A 10170-nucleotide genomic window follows, 5' to 3' on the forward strand; every position below is an offset into this window, starting at 1 on the left:
AGTAGTTATTGATAGGTTTGTATTTATTGCCATTTTGTTGTTTTTGTAGTTTTTATCTGTTCCTGTTTTTCTCCTGGTCTTTTGCCTTGTGGTTTGACGGTTTTCTTCATGGTTGGGTTTCTTTTTCTTTATTTTTAGTGCATCTATGTAGGTTTTTATTTTGTAGCTACCATGAGATTCACATATATCTCCAGCCTATCATAACCTGTGAATTTTCTTAAGTTCAGATGCATCCTAAAACCCCTATGCTTTTGCTGCCCCCAATGTTTTATGCTCTTTATACCTTATTTTGTGTATCTCTTAACTACTTTGTTTTTAGAGTTGATCTTACTCGTTTTTGCCTTTTAACATTCATGCTAGCTTTGTAAGTGGCTGATCCACTGTTTTTACTATATATTTGACTTTACCAGTAAGATTTATTTTTTCTTTCATAATTTTCTTGTTTCTAGTGATGGCCTTTTCTTTTCCACTTAAAAAAAGACCCTTTTACATTTCTTTTAAGGCCAGTTTGGTGGTGATAAACTTTACTTTTTTGCTTATCTGGGAAACTCTTTACCTCTCATTCAACTCTGAGTGATAATCCTGCCAGGGAAAGGGTTGTTGTTTGCAAGTTTTTCCCTTTTAGTGCTTCAAAATATATCCTGCCACTTTTTTTTGGCCTGCAAAATTTCTGCTGAAAATCAGTTGATAGTCTTATGGGGTTCTGCTCAAATGTGACTATTTGTTTTTCTCTTTCTGCCTATAAGATTCCATCTTTACCTTTAAGTTTTGCCATTTTAATTATAATATGTCTTGGTGTGTCTTTCTTTGGGTTGATCTTGTTTAGGACTCTCCACTTACTGGACCTGGACCTCTGCTTCCTTCCCCTAAGGTTAGGAAAGTTTTCAGCCATTATTTGTTAAAATAAGTTTTCCTCCCTCTTTTCTTTCTCCTTTCTCCCCTGTAATGTGAATGCTATTACACTTGATGCTGTTATCAGTGGTCCCTTAAGCTGTACTCATTTTTAAATTCTTTTTTTCTTTTCGCTGCTCTGATTGGGTGATTTCCACTATTCTGCCTTCTAGTTCGCTGATCCGTTCTTCTGTGTCATCTAATCTGCTGTTGATTCACTTTGGTGAAATTTCAGTTATTGTATTCTTCAGCTCCAATTGGTTCTTTCTTACATTTCCTAGCTCTTTGTTGAAGTTCTCACTGGTTCCTCCATTATTCTCCCAAATTTGATGAGCATCTTTGTGACATTACTTTGAACTCTTTATCATGTAAATCGCTAACCTCTTTTCTTTAGTTGTCCCCCTGCCCACCCTCCCCCCCCCCAGGTGTTTTATCTTCCTCTTTTGTTTGGAACATATTTTTCTGTCTCATTTGGTTTGACTTTCTGTTTGTTTCTATGAATAAGGAGAACACTTACCCCTCCCAGTCTTTAAGGGGTAGCTTTGAGTAAGAACAATTCTTGTGTACACCTGTGACTGGCAGCTTTGCAGCTAGAGTGGGCACAGTCTTGGGGGAGTCCTGGGACACACTGTGACAAGACTGTGACTTGGAGGGACAGCTGGAGCAAGTCGGATGCCACTGGGGGATCCCTGGGCATGGTCTGCCAGGGCCAGCTTTGGGGGCTGGCTGGAGCTCATGGGGGTCAGGAGCTCGGGGTAGCAGGCTGGCTACAGTGGACCCTGATCCCAACTGTGCTATCAAGGTGTACGGGGGGGATGTAAAAACTGGTGCTTGCTAGCGCCTCCAATCCCAGAAAGAGTTCCAGCAGTTCCCCACTTTTTGGTGGATGCTTTAGGGTTAGTAAATGGATTTCCTTTACTTATAGTCGAGTTGTTTTTTGAACTGCTATTTGTTGCTGTGCCCTCAGGTAGGCGAGTCTGTGTGTGAGCCCCTCAATGATAGCCTCCTTACTGCAGGCTTCCACATTCTAAATGGGGTTCCCATCATTGCTGTGTCTCTATCTCTCCTTGCCTTCTCTATGTGGTCCCTCTATAGTTGATCGTGCAGAAGCTTTTCTATCAGCCTTCCTTCCTTGTTAAGGAGGAATTGCTGTATATGTGGATGTAGATTCATGATGGGAGGAGGTGAGCTCAGAATCTTCCTACACTGCCATGTTGGACCTTCCAAATTAATGGTAGTGTTTCATTAGGGGACCTGTGTGGCTCAGTTTGTTAAGCATCGGACTCATGATTTTGGTTCACTATCAAGGTCATGGGTCATCTTGATTTTGGTTCACTATCAGGGTCATGGGTCATCTTGATTTTGGTTCACTATCAGGGTCATCGAGCCTTGTATCTGGCTCCTCTCTGAGAACAGAGCCTGCTTAAGATTCTTTCTCCCTCTCCCTCTACCCCTTCCCTCCTCCCCTCCCCACTCACACATGTGCTCACTCTTTCTAAAAAAATTTGTTTTAAAAAAGGTAGTGTTTTATTGGAAAATAAATACTGCATCCTTTTCCTAGACAGAAAAATAACAATCTGAGAATCACATATCAACATTCCCAGTGATTTGGATAAAATGTTGTGAAGGACAAAAAGAACATGCAACAACCCATGATAAATTGTTTAAATATTTAATTCAAAAAAGAAATTACACATAGTATTTACTTATAAGCCATTCCTTTTTATAGCAAAGAGTTCATAAAGAAATATTCAATTGATTTCTTCAAAGAAAGATGACAACACGAGAAATCATTTGGGTGTAAGAATCTTTCATTTTGATCATGGTGTTTTCAACTCTCAATTTTTAAAATAGTCAACTAGCGTATTATTATATATAACCTGCCATTCTTGCACAACCATTTTCGTCCAATTGCCTTGATCAATACAGGAAAAAATGCTATAAATAGGGCAGTTGAGCTTCATTAGTGTTTGACTTTCAGGAAAAACACTCATGAATGATTATTTTCAAAACTTTTTTTTTTAAAGAAAAGAATGAAAAGAGCAATTTTAAAAGGTCATAATGAGTTTTGTGGGTGCATAATAGATACATCAGTCTATGTAAGATAAATACAGCTTGCAAAGTCATGTGATCAGAGTACTAAATATTTTTCCACATTTTTTTAATTGTAGGAAGAAAATTAAAAGGACCAAACACAAGACCTGATTTGCAATTTTCATCTGTAATTTATTTGACATAACAAACTTCCTGGTGATATCCTTAAACAGAATCGGCTATTAGGACAACCACCTCTGGAGTCAGACTAGGGTTTGTCTTGCAAACTTACCTGTTACTAGCTGTGTGACCTTGAACATGGGACTCTTCCCTTCTGGGCCTCAGTGTTCTCACATATGCTAATAGGGTTAATAAGTCTGCAAAAATTAAATGAGATACACAATGTAAATGGTTTAATACGGTGCCTGGTGCCTAGTTAAATTGGTTCGCTATTATTACTGTTCTATTACTGAACCAGGCGGTATGTTCTTGTAAACCACACCCTTAAGTAGAAAGTGGCTGAAAAGCAGAGTAGTTAAGAGCAAGGATCTGGTCAGACTGCCTGAGCTCAACAGTCCCGAAACGGATACAACCCCAAATGAACCCTGACTCCCACTGACTAATATGGTTGCAAGATCTTGGCAAGCCCTGTCTGTTGTCATTTCCTAATAAGTAAAACAAGGACAATGTTAGCATTTATTCTGACGTTGTTATAGAATTAAAGGTATAAGTATGTTTAAGTTCTGAAGACAGAGTCGGACACGTGTAACTCTCTATAAACATTACCTTTTATTATTCACTTAATTCAAGAAGTTTTACTGCGGTTCCACAGCAGATAGAATCATTAGGATAAAAGGCCCTGTTGGACTTCTGTGCTCCTGGAAACTTTGAGAAATCTGCATGAAAATGGGCAATGTTTAGAAAATTATCTTCTGCGAAGAAGTCTGCAACATTCAGAATTCAGAACCATAAGTATTAAACAAGGGTAACAAATGTCTGAGCGTCCCCCAAAGCAGTCCTCGTCTTCCTCTGGGCTCACATTTCCTGCTTTCTTCTTCTTGCGAGATGCCATATGTGCTCAAAAACCTTTCAGAGGCTTTGCTTAGTGATCTACACCAGCTTCTTTCCTTAACTATCCTTAATACTCAGCAAGATTAAAATATCAACCCAGTACTCTATAAAACCTGCAAAGCGTGGGTTATTTCCAACCACAGCGTTTGGACTAATTCCAGGAAATCAACACCGCAAAGCACATGCTTGCTTACGATGTTAAACCAAGAAGGAAGCGTATACTATTTGTTTTGACAAGTTTGGCCCCACGGTGTTTGAGAATATGTTACTCTTGCTGTCTCAACCTTGGAGATTGGAACTATCATTAACGTAACAGTAGAAATCAGCTCCCTGTGCAAAGACCCTTGGTGGCTCTTGACTGCCTACAGGATGAAGTCTGTCTTGATCAAGTATCTAAGGATTCCTGTCCATTAGCTCCGTTTACCCTCCTCCTTGTAGCAATATTTTCTACAATGTGTCTATAACATTTTCCTGACAGAGGCGCTCTAAAAAATTAACATTTGAGGGCAAATCGGTTTGGGAAATACGTGTTCTAAATTTCTCTCTCATTCATAGTGTACTGTACCATGCTAAACTTCCTGAAAAGTCCTATATTAAAGAAACCTGCCTGACTTTATGTCACCCAAAGTTTCCAAACCTTTTGAACCAAACCAACTGGACAAACACAGTCTTCAAAGAAAAACGTGTTTCGCGAGACTGGGTTATGTTGTCCTTCCAAATAACACGCAGCTACCCCTATTTCCTATCCCGTGTGTATATTTGTGCAAGCTTGCGTGCGTGCGTGTTTCCTCAAGCTGACCACCTCCCCCACAGGGATGCTTTTCCCTAGAACCCAGACACAACATAATTGTGTCTTTCCATCTCCTCACAGACTCCCCTGTCATGTCTACGCTGACAGTGATGCTCTCTCTAGTCAAGGTATCTTCAGCCTCTGCTTATAAATACTCACCTGCCATTTATGTCTGGGATCATGCTGTTTACCAGCTTTTCCAAATCCAAGTTGAGAGTTTAAGTTTCTTGCAATCAGCAACCACGGTTTAGTGAAACAAACAAGCATCGACTGGGTAGCCAGGCAGATGAACGAGACCTCACAGCCCAGTTCTGTTCTTCCCGGTGGTAGACTTTAGACAAGTCTTTCCCCTCAAAGCCCCAGTCCCTCGTGTGGTCCTCGGAGCATCGCCTGTGGATTCGCTACCCGTACAAAATAAGGCACTTCCCGGGCAGCATCTGGTGTAGAGAGAACACTCATTGACTCTCGTTCACATTGCTGTTGTCTCCCTCCCATGACGCCCAGCATTGGGTCTTTATCATCAGGGAACAATGTTAGTCATTGGTTTAATTAATGTAATGATACTGTTTGCTCTCTGCAAAGTTCTTTAGCTTCTGCCATCCCATCTGTAATGTAGCAAGCAGTAGGCATAGGCGACCGAGTGGAGATCAGAATGTGCAAAGCATGGTGCAGGGATGAGACAGCAGTGGTGTGGGGAGAGGGCTGAGTCGAGGCGGGGGTCGGTGCGCATAAGGTTTGGAGGGCTTAGCACCTGCCCCGCACCACAGAGCACGGGGCTGCTTCTCTGACCAAGTGCCGTGAAAATGGCATACAAATCCCTTCTTGTCTTTCTCTCTGTTTACTCTTCTTGATCTAAAATGTCTGAAGAGCATGCCGATGTGATCTTACACCAGTAAGGATGCAAAGGAAATGAGGATCCGTCCTAAAAGGAAGAGCATGCCTTGTCATTGGAATAGCTCAAATACCGCTTGTTCCCAACGCAGAATTATCCTGAAAAAAAAGTGGCCATCATTAATGCCTTGCATACAGACTCCTCATTGTTTTTACTTGTGCTATTTCTTTGCACTTGGATGTAGAAGCAATAAATTTCCAGGGTAATGAAACTCACTTATCAGATTTCCCAGCATCAAGTTTCATATTAGGAGCGAAAAAAATCAGTCTAACTGGACTGAATGTAGCTGTAAGCCAGTATATGTAAGCTGTATCAGAGATCAAGCCTTCATCATTGCGTTTATAAGCTTCCCATTTCAGTCTGGAAAGAATAACAATTTTCCTAGCTGTTATTTGATGTGAAATATTCCTTAAAATAATACATCGAATCAATTCAGGCAACATTCTAAAGATCAAATATTTTCTCTGAAGGAAAAGCGTACAGCCAATGAGCACATTTCCCCTTTAAAAATATGTTAATTTCCTAAGTTTTAAAGACAATGATTTTTTAATTCTTTTGGTGATGCTTATCAGGAGTGCTTAAAAGCAGCTTATGAGGCAATTTAAAGTTTCTCATTCAGCAAAAAAGTTCTTGCTCCAATATTCTTTTTCTTTCACTTGAGATCAAGTTCTCACCGATACCATTTTAACATGACCTCATTTTACTATTCAATATTTCCATTTTTTCAACAAAATACTCGGAGGTTCATATTATTTTGAGGGTTGCTGGAGGGGAGGTGGGTGGAGAGATGGGGTAACTGGGTGATGGGCATTAAGGAGGGCACTTCATGTAATGAGCACTGCGTGTTATATGCAACTGATGAATCACTAAATTCTACCATGAAATTAATAATATACTCACTATATTTAACTAACTTGAATTTAAATGAAAAAAAAAAAGAAAAAATGTGGCTCCAGAGTCTTAAAAGAAGCAGCAATAACCACACATGAATGTATGTGTAGCATTGCTGTGCTACTTGGGAGAGTAGAGAACGAGGGAGACCCGCTTTAATTATCAGCATCTCTGTTTTATGTTGGAGTTTTTATAAACACAAGCATACAAGCACAAATGCACACAGTAAATGTATGTACAAGTTATTGCATATACTATGTATGCTTAAAATTCTAATTAAAGCAGTTAGCAATGACTCTCATTTAGCAGCACGTAAAATGAGTAATTATGCTTGTTGAAAGATGCCAGCAAACAACTGTGAAAGAGCAGCCCCAGGAACCACAACCTCCCAACCACAGGGAAGTTGGTGGGAAGAAAAATCAGAAAGTAGAAACGGAATCTGGCTCCTTATGGGTGCTCCCTCTCCAAGTGCATCGTGATGTATTGTTTACAAGCCATGCTTTTAATTTATAGCGCCAGAGGTCCAACGTCCTTCCTGTGAAATGAACATGCCTGCAGATTTATTTTAACCAAAAAAATTTTTTTAAAAAAATGCAAGATGTGCTAGCCATTATATGGACATCTTCAATCCGAAGCATCTGTACTGTGTCTAACTTGAATATTTGGGCAAACAACTTCAATTTTAAACTCCTGGGTAAGGGCGAACTTTGTTTAAAACACACATAAGGGCTGAATAATTGCACAGAAAGGTATCGTCTACATGTAGCTACGCACTAGTAGCTTAAAAAGAAAGTTTTTTAAAAACTCATATTCAAATAAAAAGAGTTTGTAAAGTGGAAAAGGAAAAAGACAGGAAAAGATAAAATAAGAAAGAAAAGGGGAAAGAAAAAAGAAACCTTTCTGTGGTCTAAGAGAAAATTGCACACCGAAGAAGGAGCTGAAGTTCGAATTCATTGAATTCACTCACCTTTGTTGAACAAGTTGCTTCAAGAACTTTGGTCAGTTACATTTTATGTGAAAATTCCTTGTTTCTGAGCCTCCATTGTAGACGGCCAGACAAAGCTTTAAACAGTGTGTCGATTTATTGTTATATATCAGTGTGTGTGTGGGGGGGGGGGGAACACTTAATCGAATCACAATTTTTCCTAAATCGATCAATGATTTTTATTTTATTTTTTTAAATTTTCTTTAAAAATAGTCAATGTGGCTCCCCAGTCCACCCGGATTTCCAAATTAACATGAACGGTGCACCGAAGTCTCCAATTGCAATTACGGCCCTGCCCGGTCCCTGCCACTAGGAGGCACTGCAGCCTGCTTTATGAGAGGGACGAAATCTGGCGAAGTGAATATTCCACCCAACTATGGCTCTGGTGTCATTCCCTATTTAATGGCTGTCAGTGAGGGGGAAAGACAACGTGGCGGGTAATTAAAACCAAATTGCAGGCAGGAGATGACTGCACAAGAATGATATTGTCATTAATACTGATTTAACATGCACCTGGGTAAGGTGAGGGAGAGCAGCAAGGGAATTCACACAGACGCCAGGGCTGCCTGATTTAAAGATGTAGTGTTTCCAGCTGAAGCATGTTTAAAAACTGAATAAAACCATCATATTATGACAGCAGAAATAAAACGGAAACAAATGTTCTACATATGTCTATTTAAAAAAAAAAAAGCAAGAAAGAAAAATCTTCCATTTCTTCTAGCTCCGTGGGCCAAGCATGTGTCTCGTCCTCTGAAGTTAAAAAAGTATTTTTGCAGAAGTTTTCTCTCCCCTGTTGTTGGCTTCTCCTGTATGGGTTTGTAATCTGTTCATGTAGTTTACTGTTTTCATAAGACTGTGGGCATGGAACATTTGATTGAAGCAAACACCATTGATTTACAGAAATCATATACCATGGGGGAAAGATTTCAATCCCAGAAACATTTCAGGAGAGGTATTTACCTTATGGGATTCAGGAATTTTCCGTTCATGGGGAACACCTTGCTAGTGCGGTTGAAAGCTAGGACCCGGAGCTCAGAGACAGGACCAGTAACATCTACAGTATGAGGCACTTGGCTCACTGCAGTGAACCCCCAAATAAAGAAGAGGGTCACGCGCCTGTCAGTGCCCCTAAAATTAGTTAGCTCTTTTACTTTTAGTAGTTAAGTGCAAAACCCAGACAACAGACGCTAATCAGAGTTCCAATGAAGCAGTCTATTTTGTTTAAGATATGTGACATAATCTGGTGGATATTTCAACATTAAATATTTCCATATTACAACTGAGATTAAAATTTACATCTGTTCCTCGGTAGAAGTAAAGCGCAGTGGTTTAGATCATGCACAAATTAAAAACAACCTCTTATTTAAAGGATTATGGGTCATTTAAGGCAGAAAGCGTACTAAAATTAAATGTGTTTATAGAGAGGGAAAAATGGTTACAGTGACAGAGTTCAGCCAATGCCTGAAACCCTGTGTTGATTGATAAATCTCCTTCTGGTTTCACCTTAAATGAAATGTGTGCATTATAGAAATGGTTATCCTTCTGCCCAGTGCCAAAAGAGATGAATCATTAAGGATGTCATGAAGATTTATAATCACACCATAAAGAAAGTAAATTCAAAGAGCATTCCTTGGGCAATAAAGAACATATTATAGAGAAAGAGCTCACTAAACAAGGTCAGGTAGGAAAGAATGATCAAACGTCATGGTTGCTGGATCTAGACAATGAGAGTGGTTTTCATACCCAAATCATGAATTGCAGAACAGTGCTCAGATCTTCTGAACTTTTTCCGGGCAAGGCTTGGCTGTTGACATTTGTAATGAGTTTTACATTTATAGATGTTTTATTTATGTACCTATTTGTTGGTCTGTGTCGGTAGACGCACAAAAGTACCCGTAAGCCCGATAACGCTGAAAAACATAGGTCGAAAATCGGAACTTTCGACTTTATGAACAAATACACACATTTTGTGGTAGGCTTCGGATCCGCTCTTGGCCACCGAAATTTTACAAGGTAGCATGAGAAATGCAACGGAAAGGGGCTTGATTTCACTTGAACTTTATAAAATACCAAAGAAATCCTTCTCCAACAAGGACACTTTCTGCGACAGAGACACTCTCTCATCAGATGACCAAACCTGCCCAGTTCAGGCTGGGTGCTCGGCAACCAGATCGAAAATTGTTGAATGGACCCGGACTTGAGGGAGGAGAAGCTGTTCTTTGGATGCCAGACAGAATCTCGTTTTCCAATTCTGTTCTCACATTTGAACTGAAAAAGTCAGTGAAGCTCATTCCCACTCAAGTCTGAGGATTATCTGGGATCAGTGGCTTTTATGAGTGGAGGGGAAAAAAAAGATCTCATGGTCTCAAAGGAGAAATAACTTTAGAAACGAGTTTCCTCACATTTCAGGCTGCACACACACACACACACACACACACACACACAAGTAGAAAAAGAAGAAGAAGAAGGGGGAAAAAAGCAAAAAAAAAAAAAAAAAAAAAAAAAAAAAAAGCCCAGCATCTGAAAGCCCAATTGTTCAGGAAACTTGCTGACATGGGAGAAAGGGATGATTATTTGGAGGGAGGAAGATGCTTCGTTATAATTAATATTGACTTA

The sequence above is a fragment of the Ursus maritimus genome, unplaced genomic scaffold (assembly GCF_017311325.1).
Source record: "Ursus maritimus isolate PB19 unplaced genomic scaffold, ASM1731132v1 scaffold_27, whole genome shotgun sequence".
Taxonomy (NCBI): Eukaryota; Metazoa; Chordata; class Mammalia; order Carnivora; family Ursidae; genus Ursus; species Ursus maritimus.